At 34.2% G+C, this 21,818-nt stretch overlaps 1 protein-coding gene across 2 annotated transcripts in view; it reads right to left on the bottom strand.

Annotated features, from left to right (window-relative positions):
* The window catches only part of LOC145279748 (heparan sulfate glucosamine 3-O-sulfotransferase 5-like), a 699,453-nt gene that overhangs the window by 640,016 nt on the left and 37,619 nt on the right, over positions 1 to 21,818 (bottom strand). Inside the window, exon 1 of one of the 2 annotated variants that reach the window (XM_080131050.1) lies at positions 19,799 to 20,194. The exons of the other annotated variant lie outside the window; for it this stretch is intronic. The gene's annotated coding sequence lies outside the window, so the exon portion shown is untranslated. Of the gene's footprint in view, positions 1 to 19,798; positions 20,195 to 21,818 lie in introns of those variants that run through there. 2 annotated transcript variants of the gene reach the window in all.

Here is a 21,818-nt window from a genome sequence, read left to right as displayed (position 1 = left end):
TTTCATAAACTTAACTTTCGAGCTAAACAGAATGAGTGACGTGCACGGATAGAGACCGAGATAACATTTCACTTATATTATTTCAATATTATTTCGAGAACTCGTAAACCCGGTTTCCCTCAAAAGACTGATCTGAAAACCTATTTTCCCTCATCATAAAAGTGACGTAATAACAGGAAAGAATAGACACTGTTAGTAGCATACTAGCAAGGAAACAAGACGTTGCCCGGGATTGAATAATTATCAACAAATGTTTCGCACTGCCATATTCTCATTGTCATCGAAACCGATGAAATAGCCATTTTTCAATCAAATCGATCGATTGCCTTCTTTAATTAGGTACCTATCGCGGTGCACCGGGAAGAAGCTTTAAATGCCTTTCCGCAGTGACAGTCGACAATATATTAAAGTCTAAATTGCACTGTAGAGAACCTACTGTTTGTTTTATAAAATTATTTTTTTGGCTTGAATAAAAATTTAAAATTCAAAAGTCAAATATCATGCTTCAATTGTGCTCTAAACAGAAACATTTATTTCGAACGCGTTTCCGTAATATCAGAGAACCTACTACTGATTTTATAGGCCTGGCCTGACTATTCGTACTGTGATAATATCTGGAAATTATGTTTAAAATGTAAAGTCAAGTATCATGGTGCAAAAATTGATTTCGTACGCGCCTCTGTCACATCCAAGAACCTACTGTTGATTTTATATGTTGAGCCTTTCGGCTTGTGTAGTAATAAAACTTCTCAAATGCACTTGTGATGCTAAGTTGTGTAAAATGTGAATTTTTGTCAAAGTCGTCTGTTTCTTTGTCACAGCGGAATATTTTATCGGTTACCTATACTTATCGAAAACATTCCGATACAAAACCTAGCTAAAAACACTGCCAGACACATAAATTACTTCTGTGTGAAATTTCATAAAAATCGGCCCAGCCATTTCAGAGTTCACAAGGAACGAACCCACACCTAGACAAAGTTTCTTTTGTATAATAGTACAGATTAGTCACGTTTTACTAAATGCCTCTGTTGTTGGAAATTGTCTCAGGTCCAAATGTCGATGAGTCTTCGTCTAAGAAATTAAAGTAAACACCTTTTTTAAGCATTATAGCTAACATGGTTATATGTCTTCTTAAAGTCCCATTCCGAATACACTTCTGAGCTGGTATGGCACACTTGCATTCAGAATTATTTAGGCAAATTATTCTCTACCCCAGGGGGACCTTGTCGCTATTTGATCCTCGTAGTAATAAGAGCGTTACTAGTTGCAATATCGATTTGTGTTTTAATCATGGAAGGAAAGCGCAAATAGGTGGTATTCAGAAGTTAACAAGGCAAGATTCAACGATATTTATATTTTTCTAAACGCATTGATTCAACGTCTCGTATTAGTAGAGTCAGATCTGCGAACACTAAACAGTCCTTAGACTCAATAACACAATTGCTCCACTACATTTTTCATGTTTTCGTTTATTACATTATAATAAGTAATTTTTGCCATGCTTCCAATAAGTTTTTTCTACAAACATTTAAAATTGTTGTAGACTGTTGAAAACTCAGTATGTTATAGTTATACATCTTATAAGATGACTGACCAAATTGTATGATTTCAGGTTCAAATGAACAGGCACAGCAGGAATTGGAATACATCCTACTAAAGCTGGTGAATTTCAAAAATGCAATCTGGGCGTGAGGACACTTTAGAATAACGATATGCAATAAAATTCTGTTTTAAACTAAAAAATATGCTACAGAAACGTATGGAATGCTTCAGACTGCTTTTGGACCATCCTGCATGAATCGAGCATCAGTTTTTGAGTGGCACAGGAGATTCAAGAACAACAGGGAGTTTGGAGGGATGATGAGTGGTGTGGGAGAACTGTCAGAACACCAGAGTTGATTGGCCACATCAAGAATTTCATGGATAACGACCGTCGTGTTTCTATAGAGACAATAAGTGCATATTTTGATATCAGTGTGGGAACTGTACACTCAATTATTAGCGAGGAACTGAAAATGTGGAAGATTTGCACGAAGTTTGTCCCAAGGGTGCTGAGAGAACTCCATCCTTGTCACAAACTATTTGACCAAGATGGGCACTAAAACAGTTTCTCACCCTCTCTATAATTTGGACGTTGCTCCCTGTAACTTTTGATTATTCCCTAAGCTCAGGAATAACCTTAGAGGCTATCGTTATGAGGAGATAAAAGAGGCTATTGCGAGGGTTATTGACCCGCTCACACAAGAGAACACCCACGGGGCTGTTGGAAAGCTACAAGAAGTGCACTGCAACCGGAGATTACTTCAGAAGGGAACAAAAGATACATGTGTGTACTTTGAATAAAAGTGTCCGCACGAAAAATGTCTGAAAACTTATTTAAGGTACTTCGTATATATTCTTTCACAAAATCTTGACTCCACGCCAGTTCTGCTTACATTTAAATACAAATTTTTATTGTTTCTAGCTTCATTAAGTATGGATTTTAAAATGTGTTGTAACGTGTTATTTTGCTCACAATAAACGAAAACATTCTACATCCTCCACGTAGGAGAATACGTTCACTTGTTGCTGCATCTTTAATAGGGGACTTCACTAAATATTTACGCATAGCACATACTTCCTGCTAATATTTTGCCCTTAATTTTCCATACACTGCATACTTTCCAATAAATACTGTTTTTAATTAAACTTTATATTTAGATCACATGCCATTACGTACAATTTTAATATGGATTTTGGAAGTCGGAGGAGAAAGTAAGAGTTTACGTTAGTCAAAACATTGTGAAAATAACACACAAGATGAGAACCGTAGTCCCATTAATCTAAACTAGCGGCATTTTTCATATGTAATATATTGCTGCTGGGCATTCTGTGGGCATTCTGTGGGCATTCTGTTCAGCATGAATGAAGGCAAAATAATATTATTCTAGCCCTTTTATTAAAACTGTATCGTCGCCTTACTAAAATAACAACTTTGAAATATTTCCTGGGCTGATTATTTCATTACAAACACACCGGTCAATTAACTCAGATTTCATCAATTTTAATAATTATTGAATAAGTATTATGTTCGACAATCATTTTTCATAATTTAAACCACATTATCACCCCTCCCCTTACTAAATTAATAAGTTTTATATATTGTATGGGCTGATTATTTCATTAAAAAAATACAACTATCAATTAACTCACATTTCAGCATTTTCAGCATTCTTGGATATGGTACTAATTTCGACAATAATTTTTCATCATTCAAACTCACTATATCACACACCTTACTAAGATAATAACTCTGATATTATGTCTAGGCTGGTTATTTCATTACAAACACACCAATTAATTAACACACATTTAATCATTTTTCATTGTTCTTGGATATGTTACTAATTTCGACAATATTTTTAAAAATAATTTAAACCAAAATTATCGCCCAACCTTACTTAAATAATAACGTTGATATATTTGCCGCGCTGCTTGTTTCATTACAAATACAACAATCAATTAACCTCCATTTCATCATTTTTCATAATTCTTGAGTATGTTACTAATTTCGACAACCATTTTTCATAATTTGTACCCATATTATCTACCCTTTTTTAGTAAAATAATAACTTTTATATATTGTCAAGGCTGATTTTTTCATTACAAACACTAATGCCTTAAATCACATATTATCATTTTTCATAATTCTTGGAAATGTTACTAATTTTGATAATCATTTTTCATAATTTTAACCCACATTTTCGCATCTCCCCCTTTTACTAAATAATAACTTTGATATATTGTCTAGGCTGATTATTTTATTACAAACACACCAATCAATTAATTCACATTTCATCATTTTTCATAATTCTTTGATATGTTAGTAATTACGACAATACTTTTCCATAAGTTAAACACACCTTTTAGCGTCCCCCTTACTAAAATAATAACTTTGATGTCTGGGCTGGTTTTTTCATTACAGAACATTAAATTAACTCACATTTCAACATTTTTCATAATTCTTGGATATGTTACTGATTTCGATAATATTTTTTTTTGTCATTTTAACCGATATCAACGCCCTCTTACTAAAATAGTAACTTTCATATATTGTCTGGTCTGATATTGTCCAAAAGGCCAAGAATAACAAATCATTTTTATTAGCTTTGCTCAACAGCGACACCAATTTTTTTTTTTATTATTCCTTTTAAGGGTTGACAAGGTTTATTTGGAATATTCCACTTTCCTTTTCTAGGGATGCGCAGCATGATAACGGCCGAATCGAATTACGATATTAATATAAAGATAAGAAATGGAATTTCATAACAATTAAACGACCCGGGTATAATGCAAATTATCAATCCTCATGTAAAAAATCAGAAACATAAAAAAAAATCATTAGTATGTTTGCATGAATAGATTTTGTCATTCTTTCTATTTTATTATCTTTCTTTCTTCAGCAGTGCAAGCAATCACCAACCGGTATGAATCATAGTAGCATTCTTCGTACGTCTGTCATAATAATGTCTTTTTCGCGTGTTAAACATGATCATCTCCATGTTTGCCTCATTGACTTAATTGACTTGATATATCAACATCGTTACATTCTAATCCATCATGCAATCACCCCAGTTAAGAACAACTTACGATTTTATAGTTTTCATTTAACACTTTAATCCTTTATGAATTGGAAAATATGTTAATATTTGCTCTCGGTGTTGGCGCGAATTTACAATCGTGTACAATAAATGAATTAAAGAAATCACATTTCTGTTTTATTCGCACAGATATTGATTGCCGACACGCATGTTCTTTTACAATGGTAGGTCAAGGACAACGTGAGAGCGCGTAATAAAGATACAAATAGCGCATAACACCAGAGGGAAGATGATTTCAGAATTGAAAATGATAGTAAAAATAATAAAACCTAAATTATTAATACGGTGTTACTCCGCTAACATATAGAATCGTTAATAAAATTTACAATTGTTTCTGAAATTTAATCATAATTGATATGGATGCACTTCAATTTGTCTGACGTGCCCACCAAGTTTCACGCATCGTGGACCAACATTCTATATTTCATCAAGACTGTTTTATAAGTAAAATGTGAGGCTTTGGATGATCTTTAAACATTGGACATTTAGTTTCCTGATTTTTACCTGTGTAGTTATCTCAAAGATATGTCTATCAAAACAATCCCCCAAATTATTACTTAAGTAATGAAATCTAGCATTAAAATCACATTATCTCAAAAGAAGAGCATGTAAGAGTTAATGCATTTTGCATGTCGCATCTAGGTGTGCTTTTAATCGCGCGGGGATAAAACAAAGTTTTACACATTTATGATTGAAACGGGGTGGAATATTTGGCGTACAACGACATTTATTTATAGCAAATTGATTGAATTGTAGAAAAGATTATTAATTCAATTTAAGAAAAACGAGTTCACACTCTAAAATAAAAAAAAACATAATTTTAAGAAGTATATCACTGAAAGTATTTAACGATTTTAATGTCAACCATAGTAGTTAATTTGGGTTCTTGAATTACACAGATACAGCTGGTAGCAGCATACATAGCTTAACTATATCGTATTCCCTAACACAGATAGTTACGTTCCCGACCTTTTATTCAGATCGTGAAGATCAGCTAGCCCTACTTCTATAACTCTTCCTTACCACAGTATCAGAGGATTGTATGAGAAATGCTCATAGTTCACCCAGAAACGCCAATCACGTGGTTGTATTTGTAAACATCACATTAATTCTCGACTCCAAGCTGAGAAGCCGTCACTCAAAATAACAAGATGCTTAAAAAACTTGATTAAGCAGCAATCAGAGAATACATCACATATTATTCCATAGACTAATACCTATTCTCTGCTTGCTGAATAGTGTGCTAATTAGACACCGGAATGATTCAAAGCAGCCATTGACGCATATGCTTTAGCTTGAAAGTACTATAGCAAGTCCCGCTTACCAAATAGTTTACTTCAACTTGTGCAGCTTCCACTGTATAGGTTGACCCCCCCCCCAAACTAAAAACATAGAAAGTATATCTAGAACATATGCTGTAGAACGGAGAAAAAAAAGACCAAAGACCCTAGTTTTTTGATGTGATGTTTTGAATATAATAAGTTAGTTATGACCAAAGTTTCATTTAATTCGGACAAAACACTAAGAAACGGGGCCTAATTAGAATTGGGGCCCGTTTTATAAATATATATGTGTAAAGGAAGAGTGCATTCCGCCGATTTGTCCGCCACAAGTACAAATAGGCAAACATTTATAAACGCTAAGATTAACTGTAAGAGTGAAGTAGCCGCAGTTAAGAGAAGGCCTACCGAAAGGACCTAAAAACGAATCGAATTACAGAAAATAGGAGCTCCTGATTTCTGAAAAAAAAATAATAGTGTGATGAATAATAGATAATCAACAATTCCTCTACTATCAAACAAATATGAGATCGCTTGCACGGCGACCGAGAAAGCTGATCTACTTGTCCGACAGTTTTCCTACAACTCTATTTTAGACCGTTCAAACCACGCTCTACCAATTTTACCTTTGCGGACAGAAACCTTATTTATATATTAGTAAATCACCCCATTCTCATGTGTGTAGTATCAGAAAAATTTAGACACCTCTAAGGTGTGTGGTCCTGATCTAACTCCTGCCATACTCAGTGAGAAATGCTCCGCTGAGCTAGCCTCTGTTATATTCAAATTCTTCATCATATGCCTAGTCGCTTTTCTGATAGGTGAAAAAATACTCCTATTGTACCAGTATTCAACAATTCTGACGAAAGAACTGACGCGCTCAGTTATTGCAACATCAGTCTACTGTCCCTCTTACACAATATCCTGGAGTTTTTAATCAATTAAGTACTAATCCACCATTTTATAAATGGTAAGCTTCTTTCTAAATAACATTATTTATTTAGGCAAGCCTCATCCACTGCAGATATTTAACCATCATCTCTGAACGAATATACTATACCCACGGTAAGAAAGGGAGAGTTAAAGCTGCTATCCAAGACGTTTGACAAGGTCTGGTACAAAGGGCTTCTCACAAATTGGGTTGTAGACGAATACTCAACATAATCATATCCTTCCTGGACAATATAAAAATTCAGGTTATCCATTGTGCCCGTACGTCTAAACAAATGATATATACTCAGGTGTTCAATATTTAGATATTTATTATTCCTGATATTCATAAATGTCCTCCCCGATAATATTGGATCTCAGATGGGTATATTTTCTAAAAACAATACGCTTTATAATAGATATGATGGTAAAATGGATGCAAATATATCCAAGCAAACGAGAGAAACTATAGAAAACGATCTTTAATTTATCATAACATTTGATTCTACTAACACTAAGCTCTTTTCCTTTAAAAACTACAAAACCCCATTCGCAACACGACCCTAACTGAAAGCACATTTTCTAACATTTACAGGCAACATGAATTGAAACAAATACATTAAGGACGTTGCTAAGGTTGCTGCAAAGAAGATGGACTCCCTCTATCGTGCGAAAAATTTACTCACACCAGGTTGCATCCTATATCTTTAAAAAGCCCCAATTCGCTCATGGACGGAGTATTGTTGTTACATTTGGGTCGAACATTTGCTATTATCATTTTTCGCTCAGACAGGGTCCAAAAGAGTCTTTTATAGGTCTCGTACTATCGGCCAATCTCCGACTCCACCATATCGCCGCAATGGCGCATCCTGTGCTTGTTTTGCAAGTAATTTAATGGAACCTGTTCTGATGAAGTCACATACTTATGCCCTCGCAACTTACATATTCCCCACTTACCCAACAAGCAGCAAAATTCTCCTCTGAAGTCCCTAAATGCTGGTAAACCTTCCACGCTGTTAGGTGTTGAGACATTATGTTGAACAAAGATGGCGGTAGTAAATCAAATCGGCGAAGAATCAGTGCAGTCACGATCTCAATTGTTGAGTAATTCTTAGTAACAAAGATGGCGACGAAGAATAAATACAGTCACGATTCAGTCGTTTCATGACAGATGTTGGAAGCGAACTCAATTGAATCCAAAATTCGATATTTTTTATTTTAAAGTAAAAGGCTTCTGATTGGTTGAAGAAGAGAGGTGACGAACTTTAAATTAAATTCCTGTTAACAAATATGTGGTTTATTCCAAAGATTAATTTTTGGCATTTATAATTTAAATATAATTTCACATACATATCCCGCTGCGGTTTGCGTGTATATAGCTTAATCTATGGACCCAATTTTCACAACTATGCATTAAATTAGACTAACAAGGCCACCCGGCGTTGCTCGGGACCGAATGAGAAAATTTTTGAACATACCTGTTATTCTTAGGATAGAGGAATTTTTGATGTCTATATATCATTTGCCATCTTGAGCAAAATAATATTTTACCTACCCTAGGATGGGTATTATATGTATTAGATAATTGTACGTTCCCAAGAACAGGAAATTTACAGCACATATATGGAAAAAAAATTCCTTGCCTAGGGCGGGTAATGTACAATACATATTTAAAATAATTTACATAATTTTTTGTTGTGCAAACATTTCTGTATGTAACAGGTAAGCGTTTTTGTTTTTAAATCAGAGTGCTATAGTGAAGAAGAACCTTATTTATAATTTAAAAGACATACTACCTGAATATTTTACATGATTTTTTTACTTTAATTACTTTTATGCACGTCACAAGTAGGATTTTTTTTTGTTTTTCATATGAGTACTATACTGCACAAGTACCTTATTTCTTGGGTAGGATAATGTACAAGTACGTCATTTCTAAGATATAGATGAAACTACTCGATAATTTTACATAATTTTCTGTTGTGCTAACTTCCCCGTGAGTCACAGGTGAGAGTTTGTTTATACATCAGAGCGCTATAGTAACGAAACACTTTATTTCTTATATAAATGTCATACAACGCGAATATATTACATGATTTTCGGTTTTGATTACTTTTATGTACGTCGCAAGTAATATTTCCTTTATTTTTCACATGGGTACAATACTGCATAACTACCTTATTTTTGTGTAAGATACTATACAAGTACCTTTTTCTAATTTATAAATGAAAGAACTCAATACTTTTATGAAATTTTCTGTTGGGCTAAATGTTGTGTACATCTGGGTGCTATAGTGAAGAAGTACATTAATTTTCATGTAAGTTATACTATTTGAATATTTAACGGGATTTACAGTTTTAATAACTAATGTACGTAACAGGTAAGATATTCTTTGTTTTTTTTCATGTTAGTACTATACTACACAAGTACCTTATATCTTGGGAAGGATACTGTGCAATTATCTTATTTCTAATATAAAGATGAAACTACTCAATGATTTAACACAAGTTTTTCATTTGAGTAATATACTCTCGAATTCCTTATTACTTGGATAGAATCCCTTGTACACATAAATACATTAACAAAGTAAGTGAACATTGTATGTGATTTTTGGAATATGACATCTATAGGCATATACAAACATATACATTACATATAATTCATAATGATCAGTTAATTAGTTTTGGAGTTGAACCAAGACACAAAAAGATATAATCATATACACATAATTAAAATTAATAATGATCGGTTAATTGGTTAAGGAGTGAATCACATACATACATATATATAAACATATGCACACCCTTAAATTTCATAGTGATCGGTTAATTAGTTTAGGAGTGAATCTAATACGTAGAAATATATAAACATGCGCACATAATTAAAATTCATAATGATTGATTAATTTTTTGGAATGAATCCAATAATAGAAATACATAATCATATACGCATCCTTATAATTAATAAGGATCGGTTAATTAGTTTAGGAGTGAATCCAATGCACAGAAATATATAATCATATACACATCATTAAAATTAATAATGATCGGTTAATTAATTTAGGAACGAATCAAATACATACAAATATACAGACATATACATATAATTAAAATTCATAATGATCGGTTAAATAGTTTAGGAATGAATTCAATACAAAATTCCATTACTGGATCTATTTACGTGATTATTGGAATGTAACCAATAAGCCGATATATAATATATCTTATATATTAGGAAAATGACATTTTCGTTATATACAGCAAAACCATTTTTCCGTATTTTTTTAATATAAAAGTGTTCTTTTATAATTATTACGTAACATTTAAAAGTCCAGAATATCAGAATGTTAAAAAAAGAAATGGTGGAGCTCGAACCCGCAACACTGGTGTTAGTAACCGATGATGCTACGCACTGCACCAAACAGACAACTGCTTTGAACCTTTGTAAATTTACTAAATAAATGCATATCTGTTACAGCTCGTGCGCATGTGCAAACGACGCCATTGTCGCTATGTTGTAGTCATTTCTTTCAAGTTTGAACCTCTTTTTTGAATCCCTTACCAATTGTTTTAATCAATTAAACACCCCTAATAAAATTCGGCACCCTATATGCAATCTTTTGAGCTACTGCATGCCGTCAAACGACCATTCGTCTAGGAGGAGATACAATTTAAAAACGGAGACAGAAACACACATAGACATAGTGAGATTTATGTATTAGATTTTTGTAATAACGCGTCGAATGTCAAATTCAAAGTGCTTTGTTGTGTCTGACTTATCTATGTAGACATGGGAATTAACATAACAGCAAAGAAAATAATTTAATGGGGTTAAATCGCACGAACAAGACGATCAATTGACAAGTCCATTTCGTGAAATTATTCTTTCATCGAATGTATGTCTCATGATGAATTGCTAAACCAAGTTGAACTTAAAATAACTGATGGTTCCGTATCTGCAATTAAAGAAAATGGAGTTGTCAATTTAAAGTGCACCGCCTCCGAAAGCAGCCTATATAATAGTAATTGTTTGTATTTATTTGAACAGCTGTATATTTTTATTTTTGTATTACTTAATCTGGACACGAATAGAAAAATAAGTATTTGTTTATGTGTTTGAGTTAGCTATAATTTCCTGTTTATTACTTAAAAACGGCAAAGGAATCATCATAGATAATCTTACTATACATATAGTGAAGTGAATTAGCGCGATTGTTAAGGACTATTTTACAGTGAGTTACATACAGAAATCCGAATTCAATCAGTGACGAACGAACTTAGGATATATGAAGTAATACGGCGTATTTCAAAATCATGGATTTCAAAAGGAGACCAAATTAATTTCAATCTGCTGTATTCGATGCCTCCGTTTAGCCTAGAAAGACAAAGGATGCTCTCTATTGAGGCATCTGCACGTGTAATTATAAGGCAAGGGTTGCACAATGCACACCTCTCCTGCATTGGCACAGTTTGAGTCCAGTGGCAAGGAGAAGGCCAGGATGACTGGAAACAATGCCAAGATAAGCGGACAGTACATACAACACCTGGAAGTTCCAAATGGTCACCCATTTAGTACTGACCAGGTTCAACATTGCTTAACTTCGATGATCCAGCGAGAATCGGTGTGTCAACGTGATTATCCCGTATATATGCTGTACTAAATTCTCAATAATTGAATAATTTGAAAGATTGAGAAGTACAAAGACTGAGACCTTATTAACATGACAGTACTCTACAAACCAAGATTATAACAACACTAAGGTATTTAAGTAAGTAAGAAATATACATTTTGATCCGTATTCAAATTTACTGAATTTTCGCCGAAGGGGTCATCGCTTACGAAGGTCCAAAGAGAACTGAAGGATAAAGGTTAATGAGTGCCAGTTGTCCTGTAAGACCGTGAGAACCAGTAATATTTAAACAAAGATAGGGGTTTATCACTTAAAATAACGTTTCAAAAAGAATTAGTTTACACTAGACTTGACAACGACTGTGTTATAGTCAGCTGGAAAGCAGCAAAATTCGTCCTTTCTAGCCCATCCAATTTCTGGGGAATGTATGAGAAAAGGACATATCTTCGAAATGCAATGAGTTTCACGCCACAAACATTAAATGGACATGCTGCCTCATTCTACATCTGTGCGTCGGTTGATAATTTTAAACAAGCACGCCGTTTGGAAGTACTCTCATTCTTTATTCATTATCAATCGGCAAACAACCTATTTTAAATCATCTCGATTTTTGAATGAGAGATAATCACTAGCATAGTGGACGCCACTTTAAGAAAATTAATCTTACATGGGCGTTTTAATATATTCATAGATTTGAAAGGAACAAATAGGAACCATTTTGATTTCCAAGGGCAAATATTTTCGAGTCATGAAAGCTTTTTTTGCATTATTTAATTAACACCCTTTTAAAGATTTGCCATTTTTTTTTTCATTAAGATATGCAATTTTCAAGTCACGAACTGGAGAAATAGACGCATGGCATGTTGTCAAATCGCAGAAGATAAAAAGGAGGATCGTCAGGGTTTGAAGAAAAGAAGACAAAGCAAGAAAAGATATTAAATAAATTTCAAGTTCATTATTTTTTTTTTTTATTTGCTCATCTTTCATTTCGGTCGGAATGTGAACTCGTTGCGTTGAGTTCGACTTCAATGGAAACTATTGAAATAGTTACACTAATTTCATTGGAGGAATCTATGACTTCGTACAGCCATGAGTTTAATAGAATTGTAAGATACTTTCTCTAGCCTTGATAAGACATCATAGGAAATATAAATCTTTCAAATAACACCAAAGTAAATTAGAGTTTCAAATATTTGAAGGACAAGTAATCAAGGAGAAAGAAAACTCCAATATAGCGTCAGTATAGATATGTCCACGATATAAATACATATATAATATACTAGCGGTGGTTCCCGCCGTTGCCCTGGTGTTTAGGTGGTCTAGTAACGGCCCCGCGGGGAGGAGGTGTAAACAACAGTAGCGTGGGTTCCCGGGTGTGTGAAAGTGGTGTAGCAGGAACCTCGGGGGTGTAAAAAGTGATAGTAGTGGGGTGGAATGACAACAACCGTAGGCAAAGGTGGTTAAAAAAAAGTGGTAGTAGGCAGGCAAGCTCAAACCCATAACACGAAGGAGAAAAAAAATGTTAAAAATACGTGACGTCATAGCCGATGTCTCTATCCCCCGACAGAAACTTCGGAACGTTGAAATTAAACGTAGTCAATCCAACCGATACGATGACTTGAGAAAATGGCGACGCAAAAAGTAACCCTCTCCTTGTAGAAAACTGCCCAGTTTAGAGTGAAGGAATTAATGTTTTCCGCCAATTTTTCGATGATTGTCGTCTGAGGCATCGGGCTTCAAAACGATACCGGTCTCGTTAGGATCTGTTGCGTCTGTCGAAAATTTTTGGCATGCATACATACATACATACATACATACATACATTCATTCATTCACACAAACCGACAGTTGAGATTCATATTATAATATAATTTATTTATAAATTATTATAATAATATATAATAGATTGATTAATGATTGTCCGGTCTATTAGTCTATCAGTTGATGTGAGATCATTTAAGGCCAAATAGCTGCTATTTTTTGTAAAGTTCAGAGTGAAATTGGAAAATATTGTTGAAAATTGGTATTGTTTTAGCTTTATATTTTAATTTAGACATATCAACCATTTGTTGTTGCTGTTTGTTTTTGTTTTTTAGTTAAGCGTTGTGTGTAAAACTGTTGGGGGAGGAAAGGCTTATATATTTAGAGAAGAGGTTTTGTTTTTTGAGGTAGTTTAGTATTTCTTTTTCATTTGTTGTTTCTTTTTCATTTGTTGTTTTCGAAGAGTTATTTGATATTATTACAATTGTAATATTTTTACCGGGTAGAGGCTAAATCGGCGCAGAGTGTTTCTCCTTTCAGTAGGAAGGAGTTTGTGGCATGTTTTGATTCTTGCTATGATATCCCCCTTCTTTGCGAGTTAGTTTAAATTTCGAATTCCAGTCTCCAAGTAAACAGAACTATATGGTATGTAAAATTAAAACAATCATTGAATTAGAAAAGAATAATAGCAAAAAGTGAATTACTGAGATGTTTTTCTGTAAAGTGATATGCAAATTAATCAACAATATGATGTCGATCGCATACACATAATCAGTATATTTGAACACTATTGTTAAGTTACTTTGTATACAATAAATGTTCCAAACTTATAAATTATTATTTAGGGTATTCGGACGACTGCCCTTGTCTTGGATATTGTTCTCACAATGTTTCGACCGTGGCAACTTCCGGCTTTCTTCAGGCGCTTTTTTGTTGAACTCGGAAACGACTACGCAATATTGAACTAAAACCTTAATTCAATCTCTTGGGGGAGATAAAAGATTGCACGCTCGAAATTTCGTACCGATCTCCGAGTTTAACAGGATCCAATTGAAGAAAGTCAGAGGTTTAATTGGCCGAAACGATTTGAAAACAACATCCAACATAAGAGCACCACTCTAAATAATACAAATGATCAATCCGCCTCCATAAAAAATTCGGAAACATTGAGATAACTAATTTAGCCCTTTTCATGCAATATTTATGTTTAACTCAAAACTCGCGAACTGATAAAAGCAATCATAATATAAGTCGTATTATTCATGGCGAGACAATAGAATTGCGCTGATACAAAGAGGAAGCTTCAGAGGAAACAGCTTTGCTTGATAGATAAAAACTGAGTGCAGTTTTTGAAATCAGTCAATATTAGTCGAAAATCTATTGAAAATTCGAACAAAACAGAATTATTTTCAAATTTGTTTCTAAGTGAAATCTACGTATATAGATCACGTGATAAGATAGATAGAGTCTATTCTTCGATTGAATGAATCTCTCTGGTTTAATTTGATATTTTATAAAATAAACTGTTGTTTCTATATATATGATTTATAAGTATTATGAGGGAACACTAGACAATGCTAGTTTTTTTTTTAATACTAAGTCGTTACTAACCAAAGCCAATGGTTAGTAGAGATGAAGTGTTAATGAGATTGTCGGTTTGATTAAGAAAAATACTATATAATGTGTGAGATGAGCAAAATTTGATTGCTCCATGTTACATCTCGGCAGCTATTTTTTGAAACGATTCGTCATGAACACACACACACACGCACACACACACGCACACACACACACACACACACACACACACACATAAACAACTTGAATAAATAGATTTTTTTCTGAGAAAAAGGGGGTACTAGTGCACTTATTGATGCATGCTGAAATAATAACATTATTATTTAAAAAGTCATTCTTAACATGGGGAGGGGAGGGTGTTTTGTACCTCTTCTATACTTTAACCTTACAATTGAGTAAAAACATACTATAAAACTTTAATTAAACTTGGAAATCCGATTGAAAAAATAGCGCGGATCAGTAAGTGCACTAGCACCAAAAAAGCTAACCTGTCTGGATAGATGGAGCTCTACCCGATTAAGAGGAGCAATTTATAAGAAACCATAGGAAGATAACAATTAAAGTTACATTAGAACTTAATAACATTATCATATCATTTCATTTCCCTTTCACTTATTGTAACCACGCTCATTCTTTTTTGACATCATAATGTGATAACGTTCATCACGATTAGCACGACCAACATGAAACAATTTATTGAAATAAATAAATTTGATTGGAACTTTGAGTGATTATAGGCTGTAAATTCAACGTGTCCGACACAAGTTGTTTTTTTTAATGTGGGTAAAATTTAACTCACTTACAAAGGTAACCCAGATTCGGCCAAAAATAAAAATGCAACAGTCTAGAAGGATTTCCCTTTCTACTGACCGAGGACAAGAAAGATAAAGTGTCGTATCAGAACGTGTTAGATATAACCCTAAACCAAAAGGTCAAATACTGAAAGTTGAACTCGTCAATTGGTGCTTTTATCGCCGAGATTATCAACCTAAAAAGTTGTTAATTAAATTAATGTAGTATTTAATGAAACACACGGCATATTTACTTCGATATAGTTTTATAAGGAAGTCAATATTTATCAAGTACCAAAGTTTACTTGAGGATAAAGTGGACAACAATGTAATAATTTGTGATTATGATGATTGGTCATTATGATGCTGGTGATTATGATGATTGGTGATTATGATGATTGGTGATTATGATGATTGGTGATTATGATGCTGGTGATTATGATGATTGGTGATTATGATGATTGGTGATTATGATGATTGGTCATTATGATGCTGGTGATTATGATGATTGGTGATTATGATGCTAGTGATTATGATGATTGGTGATTATGATGCTGGTGATTATGATGCTGGTGATTATGATGATTGGTGATTATGATGCTGGTGATTATGATGATTGGTGATTATGATGCTAGTGATTATGATGATTGGTGATTATGATGCTGGTGATTATGATGCTGGTGATTATGATGATTGGTGATTATGATGCTGGTGATTATGATGCTGGTGATTATGATGCTGGTGATTCAGATTGATTTGATTATTTAAAAGGACAAGTTCTTGTATACATTGAACTTCAGAGCGACCACGTTCCCTTTGTAAAACTCAATGATGTTCTGCAAAGCTCAAAACAACAACAACCCCCCCAGCAATTTTTCTTTACAAAACAAGCACACCAAACACAATTAAATAAATATTTGAACATATAAAGACCCTACAGCATGGATAAAATTTACCAAAATGATTGGCTTTAAATAACTCGGAAAAGATTGATATTTTTTTAATTGCATTTTCACCCCAAATGAGGAACAGTGCCACTTTGATGTAGGATGCTGCTATCTGGGACTAAATTTGCAGGGATATTATGAAGAGAGTTGAGCAACAAGATGTCTGTTTACATTCCACTTGAATTTCTGCATGTCAGTACAGTCATGGAAGCAAGGGACCGGAAAGGAAATTCAAAGACTACCAGTCCTAGGGAATCAGCTATTTGCCTAGAAGGCTTTCTGGCATCTGGAGATTTCTATTGTGTAGGGGAGGAATTTTGCTGCTTGTCGGGTTTGTCGCCGATATTATCGGCGAGAGGGTACAAGAGCTGGTAGTGTTTCAGAGCACCTATCTTTAAAATACTTGTAAAACAGGCTGTGGAATACAACATTTCGTCGATGGGATAGCAGTTGAAGCCTAGTTGATAGTGCAGGATCTATTAGATTGGTGACTCTTATTTGAACCCAGCCTAAGAGGGAGAGACTAGTAGCAAATGCGTCAGCCCAAATGTGGCAACAATACTCTACTCTATACATAATCGATTGGCGGCCTTGTATAAAGTATAAGATACTCTTAGGCGTAAGTAACTTTCTAGCACGGTAGAGAGAGCCCACCTTCTTTGCAGCAGCCTTGGCAATGAACCCAATGTATCTGTTTAAACTCATGTTCTTCGAAGTATTTTCAAATAATGTATCATTAGCCATCTAGCTATTAGTATTAGAGAAGGTTTCTTGTTATGAAAGGGAAGGAGCTTAGACTTGGCAGCATTGAATGTGACTCTCCATTTCTTTCCCCAGTCAACCACAAACCAGAGGTCTTCCTCTAGGGTTTCTGCCTTTGATATGTGTCCATTCTATTCCCCATCGTGTCTGTTATAGAGCGTGGTCTCGTCAGCAAATATACCCATCTCAGAGACAATTTTATCAGGAAGGTAATTTATGAATATCAGGAATAATAAAGATTCAAGGATCAACCCGGAGGTACATCCGCATATATATCATATTGTTTTGCTGTACGACCATCGAGAACCACCTGGATTATTCTCTTATTAAAGAAGGATTTTATTGTGCTTATTACTCATCCAATAATACCATAGGATCTGGTTTTCATGAGAAGACTATCGTGCCATACCCTGTCAAAAGCCTTCGATATATTTAGGGCTACTGTCCTAGCCTTCCCTGCTTTATCCAGTGCCTTGTATATACGTTCAGAGATTACAGTAAGGAGATCTGCAGTAGAACCGGCTTGTCTTAACCCATACTGTTAATCAGACAGAAGTTTAGCAGCTGTGAGGTGGTGGATTAGAGCTTGATTAATTATGGACTCTAATATTTTGTCAAAAAAAGGGAGGAGGCTAATAGGGCGATAATGTAATAGATCTTTCGTCAGAATTCTTTAAAACTGATATCACGGGAGCAGTTTTCCAGCAGCCAGGAAAGCAAGATTCGTTAAGGCATTTATTGTAAAGTTTAGAGAGAATTGGGGCAACGTCAATGAAGCATTTTGTTAATAGTACAGTCGGGATTAGATCAGGTCCACATGCTTTTAAGGTGTCTATTTTTTATATCAGGCATTTGAGAAGGGGTGATTTTCAGATTTTCTAGTTTGATTACTGTCTGCAGAGGAAAATCTGGGAGGGAGTGGTTTGCTGCGTCCAAAATAGAGTTGCAGGCAAATCGGCGGGCAAGCAGATTAGCCTTCTGGGTTGGCGTGCAAACAACTTCAAGATTGTTGGATAGTGGGGAAAATTGTCCATTATTTACTACATTGTTATAGATTTTCCAGAAATCACGAGTTCTTAATTTCTGCCCTTCAATGCGTTTTTGGTAGCTATTCCCTTCTTACAATTACTTCTAGCTTCTGTATTCTTTCATCTATTTGTACAGGATTTATGTTGGATAAATCTGCGGTATTCATGCTGCCTTTGAACAATGACAGCTGCACAAGTAGAAGTAAACTATTGGAGAGAGTGACGTTTACTATAGAACTTACATATGGAAACATGTGTTTCAGTTATCATTTTGATACATCATTCAGTGGTCGCATTTGCGCAATGCTTAGCAGGGAGAGAAAAGATATTTCCCCAGAGAGCATCTGTGATGTGATTTCTGATAGCATCCCAGTATGCCTTATTGTAGTACATTGTTTTTAGGAGTGGCTGTTCAACTTCGGATCGAAAGTTTAGGGTGATGTCCATCATTATCACAGCATGATCAGCATTCCTAAGAGGGTAATAGCAATTAGTTCCGCAATCTTCAAGAACTGTGGTCAGAAATAGGTCCAGAAGTGAGGCTTGCTGGTCCCCAAGATCTGGGACACGGGTCGAGAACGTTACTGACTGTGTCTTGGAATAGGGTGTAGAAAAGTTATGTGTGATGATACCAATTGTACCAGTGTAGTTAGAGAAGCCAAACAAACTACTATGGTGAACATTAAGGGCACCAAATACATGTATTTGGGTGCTAGTGTCTAGGAAGAGTGCGATATCTATACTGTCATAGACATAATTGATTAGAGTACTGTCTTGGTTCTAAGAAGAGCGATAAAGAAATATAAGTAGCAAACGCTATGTTGTAATATTTGTCTAAAGCACATAATGACCTGGTCGTCTGATTCTAGTTTAGATTACCCAGTCATGGGGAGGGTTTTACGAATTTGGATTCCAAGTCTGTGCATGTGTCTGTCATAGTCCTCACGACAAAGTGGAAGATAACCAAACATATTAAAGTGGTTCGAAGGGATAGAGGAGTGCAAGTTATCCGGGGAGTTTGCTAGGAGAAATGATTCTACCTTATTTAACTTAATTCTAAGTCCACAAATATTTGTAAATACGAACCTCAAAAGATCGAGGCGAATCATTGTTCAAGTGTGTGTCTGGTATGATCGTTATTGTGGATTGAACTGTCATTTTTATAGTTTACGTTTAGAGTGAAGGATGCTAGGCAAAGTGGATGCGCATTGCCACCATAATGCAACACAAGCAGACCATCAGCCGACTTCTCGTCCACAAGAACGTGGCCTTTGGATATGTTGTAGAAAGCACTCAAACAACAAAACGAAAATTCATGATGATTGGTTAATTAGTTAAAAAGTATATATTATACACAGGAATCTATAAACATATACACATACCGATTTTTATATGAATAAACATTAGTTATGACATAAAAAACACTTAGAAAGAAAAAAATATCTTACCTTTTTCGTAAAATGAAATTAAATCCATGTGAGTATATTGTAAGAATTTTTTTTTTTTACATAATCAGAAAGATTATTTTTTTTGATTTTCCAAACATTCCGAATCACGAAAAGTCGATAAATAACGAAGGCAAACGCAAAGCTGTGTAAAGATAAAATAGAAAAAAAAATCCCTTTTAGAGTTTTGTGGTCTTTGATGTTGTATGCAGAAAAAAACCGCTAGTTGGATCCCCTGTCACTGAAGTAAATAAAACCAGCAAAGAAGGAGCGGGGAATGATGAGGTGTCCTTATTACGATGATGATGATGATGATGATGATGATGATGATGATCCATTTATTTTCGTAAATTATATTAGCCTTTCTCACATAGATGGTCTACTGTTCGAAAAACGTATCTTCCCATTTTTCTCTTTACAAATTTCTTCCGCACTCTCTTTCTATTTACAAATTTATCTATCTAGAATAAAGATATATAGATAGTGAGAGAGAGAGAGAGAGAGAGAGAGAGAGAGAGAGAGAGAGAGAGTGTGGAGTACTTCTAGTCTTTTTAAATGAAAACCCTCATTATTTGGGATGATGATGATGGTGGTGATGGTGGTACGCCATTTCTTTTCGCAAATTATTTTGCTACTTCCCACAAAGATGCTCTACTGTTCGAAAAAAATGATCTTCGCATCTTCCTCACTATTCTATGTCTCTTTCTCATTCTCTGTATACAAATCTATGTATCTAGAATAGAAAGAGAGTAAAGGAGAGGGAGAGAGAGAAAGAGTAAGAGAAAGAGAGAGGGGGAGAGACAATGATTCCTCACGTCTTCTTGGAATAAAAAGCTTCATTCAGAGTGTCTAACGCGGATTGGCAAGTTAAATAGACGCATAAATTTGTTTACCGGAAAAGTATGTTTATGAGTTTCTCCTACCAAATCTTATATAAGAATTGTGTTTATATATCGAGGTGATTACAAAGGGCGGGTTTGGAAGTGTTTACTAATAAGGGGTATTAATTATATATCGAATATTTCGATCAAAATATATGATTAAAATCGCTTATGTAACCGAAATGTTAGAAACATAGATTGTTGTCTAGACTGTCAATTTTAGATTGCAACCTGAGACCCTTGCTTGTCTAGCCACACCGACGATTTTTGGTTCAGCGAAGCCATCGGTTGCCAACCAATATATATATATATATATATATATATATATATATATATATATATATATATATATATATATATAATTTGATTACGACGATATATATTGATAACATGAAATAGAAATCCAATATTTTTCGAACCCGCTCAGTGCATAAGTAGAACTTTTATAAATAAAATTAAAACATAAGGAAAGCTACGTTTCGATGTTAACACGTCTCGGTGGAATTCCAAAATGAATCTTGCAATCAGAAAATAATATAAAAATGTAATTGTCGAAATAGCTTTTGGCCAACCTTGGCAGTCGAAAAAAAGGAATTCAGTTCGGAATTTAAATAATCACTAGTTTGCTAAAATGAAAAATGCAAAAAAAAAGAAAAGAAAAATGCAAAAATAAATAAATAAATAATACATCATTAAAAATTATTAAATTAAATTCATAAATAAGTATATAAATGAAAATTAACAGCGATGACATTAAGAACCCCCATGTTAAAACCTTTCTGCTTTACAATTTACAATTTCTTAGATTAAATAAACTTCTTAATGTACTATAAACATTGAGTAACACATTACAAATTATATACAAACAGAAGAGAAAGCATTACTTTTATAATGTAATCTAAAAGTGAATTTTTCATAATAGATCTTATCGTGATAAAAATATATTCAACATTGTAAAGAGATATAATGTAGATTGAGCAAAGTTATTTTAATAGTGTTATTTTTCTGATGAAAAGTGCTTACGTTTGAAAATCTATGGATTCAGGATTGTTTTATTCATTTTTTTTGCCATTTCAATAATCTTTTTAATTATAAAACTATGTGGACCTTGTCTGTCTGTATCTTGTTATCGACGATCTGGC

This window comes from Euprymna scolopes, chromosome 7 (assembly GCF_053919585.1).
Source record: "Euprymna scolopes isolate OS-2025 chromosome 7, ASM5391958v1, whole genome shotgun sequence".
Taxonomy (NCBI): Eukaryota; Metazoa; Mollusca; class Cephalopoda; order Sepiida; family Sepiolidae; genus Euprymna; species Euprymna scolopes.
Note: the sequence above shows the minus strand (reverse complement) of the source record. Positions and strands in the feature narration are given on the sequence as shown.